This window comes from Haliotis cracherodii, unplaced genomic scaffold, assembly GCF_022045235.1.
Source record: "Haliotis cracherodii isolate W230 unplaced genomic scaffold, xgHalCrac1.p SCAF_21, whole genome shotgun sequence".
NCBI lineage: Eukaryota > Metazoa > Mollusca > Gastropoda > Lepetellida > Haliotidae > Haliotis > Haliotis cracherodii.
In genome coordinates, this window is record NW_027266277.1 from 2432288 (window position 1) to 2437870 (window position 5583).

Here is a 5583-nt window from a genome sequence, read left to right on the forward strand (position 1 = left end):
GTCTTGGTTGATGCATGCCATCGATCCCAATTGCGTGGATCGATGCTCATGATATCAATCACTGGATTGTCTGGTCCAGACTCGATTATTTACAGACCGCCGTCATAAAGCTGGAATATTGCGGCGTTAAACAACAAACCAACCAACCATTGGATTCGACCAAACAATAACCAACGTTATCAACACTTTACAAGACGAAACATTGCAAACTTAAGGTTAAAAACAACAACAAGGATACCTGTACCATCTTCATCATCACTGAATAAACATTTCTTGTTTGTTTCATTTGTTCGCGACCATCGAACATGTGTGTATACTTTCTTTTGCCCAGCTGTTTAATTCAAATCTAAGACGGTTTCTGTTAATGAAATACAAATTCACATTTGTGGGACGCACATTCGTTGCTGAAAGAACAAGACCGGTTGAAGGAACGTGGATCATTGCTGGAGGGTGACAGCTGCAGAGAAGAGGGTCACGTTATTATTCCCCTGAGGCATTGTCCTTCATACAGCTCGATTTCAACTCCAATTGAATCCACTTACTTGGTCCTGGTCAGGCTCAGAGACCTCTAATGAACCTGGACCACCTACATGTACATTTGGACCAGGCCATGGGATAAGAAAATTACCAAAACAGAGTTTGGAAATTGAAACTCTTAATTTGACATGATTGTAAGTATTCCCCGTGTATTTGTAATGGTCGGTGAATGACCAAGTGTTTTTGAGGAGGAGAAAACGTAGAACTTTGCTGTTAATGGATATGAAATACAACTCTTATAATTTTGTGGATAATTGAGGAATGTGCAACGTCTCTGATTCTGTGTGATAGTTTTTTGGACTGTATGTTTTGTGCAGATTGTGTGTTGTGTGTTGTGTGTGGAATGTATGTTTTGTGTAGATTATGTTTTGTTTGGACTGTGTGGACTGTGAGGATTGTGTTGGTTTTTTTGGATTGTGGTTTGAGTTGATTGTCTTGTGGAATGTCTCCACCATCTTAGAATATTTGATTCTGCGTTCAAGTCTGCGGTCGTATCTGAACGCTGACGTGTAGTAATAGGGTGAGAAGGGTTGAGATTGTATGAATTGTACTTGGAAAGAGATAGGGTTACAGAACTTATCATTAAGCAATATCAATACTTATTCTATTTCGAGGGGTGAATGGCCGGGATAGAATACGTCTTCAGCAATATTTGAGCAGCACGTGTCCGCCTATTATTACATAAAATGTAATAGATGATAAAAGGTTGTGAAACCAGGTCGGTCTTTTCAAATATAACTAGTGCCCCAGACACTGTGAAACAATTTTCTTATGCCCTCCTGGGCGGTTTAATGGGTCCATTGTTTGGATTGGAGCTGTAATGTGGTTGTTAAGCTGCTTATGTCTACTAGTGGAAGGGTTGTGTATAATTATTTTCCTCTATTACGTTCTTTTGTCACGTCTTGCAGGAACCGAAGATACATTCGCTTTCAGGTTATGGCGTTTAATTAATCACAGCGTGGCACGATAAAAACAGGATGTCAGTATATCACAAGCACACATTTAAGTGTCAGTTTCATATATACACGTGTTCATGTCACGCAATCGCTTATTGGGCAAGCTTCGCACAATTATTGCAGGAGATAACGATCGATGACCCGTATTTAAGAGGCGACTATCTTAAACAGCATTATATGTCTGAAACTGCGGAGCAAAAGAAAGCATACATCCATGTTTTTAAGGCGAAAAAAACAGACAAGAAACGTTTTTTCGATGGTGATGTATCTATATATAATGGATTGGGTGGTAAAGCTCAGTCAGTGACTTGCAATTTGAGTGAGTGTGTGACTTCCACCACAAGGACGTTGAACTGTAAGTTCAATCACTGGATTGTCTTGTCCAGACTCGAAACAGGCAGCCGTGATACATCTGAAATATTGCCGAGAGCGGCGTTATACAATTAAAGAATTGACCCGTGAAGGTACAGGTAAGAATAGATCTTTAGCAACCATTGTTTGCCGTAAAAGGTGACGGTGCTTGTCTTACAAAGGCGACCAAAGGGATCGGGTGGTCAGGCTTGCTGACTTCGTTGATTTCATTGGGATACGATTATATCATCGTATCCCAATGGCGTGGATCGATGCTTATGATATCATTCATTATATTGTCTGGTTCATACTCCGTTATTTACAGACCGCCGTCATATAGCTGGAATATTGCGGAGTTGAACATACAAACATGATAACAAACAATACGAAAGCTCGCGTCAAAAACTTTACTTCATTATAGTTGCACAATGATGGACAGCCCGAAAGTCACAATAACTCGGCAACTGAAAACGTACTGACAGATTGGTATGAATCATCTTTGTCATCACTTTTATAACCTGTCAATCCTCTTTGCATCCCAGAAAGGAATGGAATTTGTCGTAAGTCTGCAAAAGAGGATCATGTAGTGGAGCTTTACGAATTCTTTCAAAAAACTAACTGTTTGATCCAGACTCGATTATCGATTACGTTGATGTATCATTATGATCGATAATCGAGTTTACGGATAACAACTTCTGGTTTATTGTAGTTAGTGACGGTTCGATGTAGATTCTTACACCGTTATGAAACTTGTGTGACTACGACCAAGTAATTAGAGGTATATTTTCACGATATGTTGATGAAGCCAAATGTACTTAAAGAAGAACAAACAGCACACTGGTGTAAAGTCAGATGTACAAAAGTGAGGTGGGGTGAATTTGGGTTTAACGTCGTGTTCAGGATTGTTGCAGTTATATAGCGACGTACATGCAAGTGTGATTGTGTGGCTGCTTGTTCTAGTCAGGACTAATGCCTATTTTATAATGCTGGCCAAATGAGATACCATGCCGTAGTTTAACATGACTACTCCACTCAGAAACAGTAAACAGACTCTGACCAGTTCTTGTTTTAGCCTCTTAATTCCTAGCGCCAGGAGTGACTGAGTGAGTTGGGGTTTACGCCACTTTCAACACTATTACAGTTATATCACGGCGTGTCAGCTCAATGTGGGAGGAAAGCCCGAAGTGATGCAGGTCTCAGTCGTTTACCACTTCGGTGAAACCCACAAGCACGGGTATGGTGCTGACTAACTCAGAAACATAATCGGGGCGAACCGGGATTCGAACCCACAATCATAGGTTTCTGGCGTGCCCAAAGGACGCAATTCTGCACAACGAATCGCGGCGCCTTAGACGACTTGGCCACCCGTGCCCCCGTCCTAGCTCCAGGAAAGAGTAACAACAAGTCGATCGACGCCCGCCTTCTGCTCTCAGGGCGGCCGTTCCACAACTTGACGACGGAGACGGTTGAGATGTACAGTAAGGAGAAGGATTTAGGCTTCTCCAAATATATCATGTCATACCTCGCATCATTTGGTTACTCATGCATGATATCAGTGAGTGAGTGAATCGGGTTTAACGCCGCTTTTAACATTATTCCACTTACGACATTATTCCAGTTATGTCAGCTTAATGTGGGAGGAAAGCCCGAAGTGATGCCGGTATTAGACGTTTACCACTTCAGTGAAACCCACAAGTACGGGTATGTTGCTGACTAACTTAGAAACATAACCGGGGCGAACCGGGATTCGAACCCTCAATCGCGGCGCCTTAGACGACTGGGCTACCCATGCCCCCTAACAGTGTAAGAATCTACATCGAAAAGAATACACTCATTCACCAGTTACGTTCCTCGAATGTATGCTCATAGTTCTACAGATGAATGCCATTCTTTAAAATGATACATCGTACATTTTTACCTTTCCAAAATGAACTTTGCTTCATTCGCAGGACTTTGATTGTCAATTTCAGGCTTAGGAACACAGGAAACATAAAAAGCAAGGTCACTTATCGTTCTATTATTTCTGAAACAAAACCTGGAATTGTAAATTACCCATCCCCCGAGGAAACTGGTATCCAAAAAACCCGACCCACAACTCTTGTCATCTTTGATGTCTAAACCGCAATTATAGTAGTCGTCAATTTCAGTTCCTTTGATCTGTATAATAGAGCCAGTTGGCATTTTGGCACAAAATAGCCTCTTCCTTCAAGGTATGTTGTTTTAAGTACGGGAAATGATAGGCTTACCGTAAAGACAGGTATTATTTTGCACTACCGTTAGCTTTTCGGGAGCCTATTTCTCCAGGGCTATGGAAATGGTATTTGTCACAAAAATAACCATTCGTATACAAATTGTTTTTAGGTTCCCCATGATTGTGGTGTCAAGCCGTATCCACTATCGGACTTAACAATTTGACTTTTCTTTTCTAATGTAGTGCCGGTGTTAAGCAATAATCACTCACGCTCCTACTCTTTTTTCACGTGAATCTTACTGAAGTGCATAAGTATAGTTGGTAATCATTAACTCAAATTAAACATTAGTGTTCTGATTGAGAATATGTGTGTATCGTGCCATCACACCTCCCTTCAGGTGAGATGAAATGGGGTTTAACGTTGCGTCCAAGATTATTGCACTTATATAGCGACGTAGGACATAGCACGTGTGTACGTGTGTGTGTGCAAGCCTCTTGAGATACCATGCCGCAGTTTAACATGAATACCCCACTCAGACACAGTAAACTGACTCCGAGCCGACCAGTCCTTGTTTTAGCCCCTTAATGCCGAGCGCAAGACAGGCTAACAACAAGTGCAATCTTTTAACGTCTTTTGGTATGACGCGGTCGGGGATCGAACCCCGGACCTTCCGCTCTCCGGGCGGACGCTCTACCATTAGACCACGGAGGCGGTCAGAACTACCTTTGAACTGTGAAAACTAATCGGCAAACGAAAACACCCGTATACTCAGCGTGCCAGCGTGAAATTGTAACATACTTAATAAAGTGAAAATGTAATGCATAGTCCCTGAGCTTAGAAGTAAGCTTTTAAAAAACAAATTTCAATGCATCTTATAATAGTGTGTCTTCTGCTTACCGAACGAGAGCCATTTGGTAAATTGTACAATTATTCACGAGCTGTCAATCAACCACTGGCCTTCTGCTGGACAGTGGAATGCCATCCTGCTGAGTTCAAAGAAAACCCATCTGCTCACTTTTGAACAAATTATATACCCTCTTCTACATACAGTAAACTACGGTTATAACGAACTTAAAGGGACCACTAATTTTAATTCGTTATAACCGTAGTTCGTTATAAGCAAATGCACGGAATATATATACCAAATAGACAGGACCAAAAAAATAGTTCGTTATATACGTCAGTTCGTTATAAGCGTGTTCGTTATAACCGTAGTTTACAGTAGTATAAACTCTGTTTTGACCGGCAGTTTAGTAGTTTAGTAGCGGTCGGGTTGCCTAGTGGTTAAAGCGTTCGCTCGTCACGCCGAAGACCCGGGTTCGATTCCCGACATGGGTACAATGTGTGAAGCCCATTTCTGGTGTCCCCCGCCGTGATATTGCTGGAATATTGCTAAAAGCGGCGTAAAACCACACTCACTCACTCTAACTTTGTGATGAATCAAAGGTAGGGCTTTTTATGATATTATGTGTGATAAGCAAGGTAAAGTTGTGTTTTCTACAACGTATGAATTAATTATTGAGATACTATTTCTAATTTTGTCACTT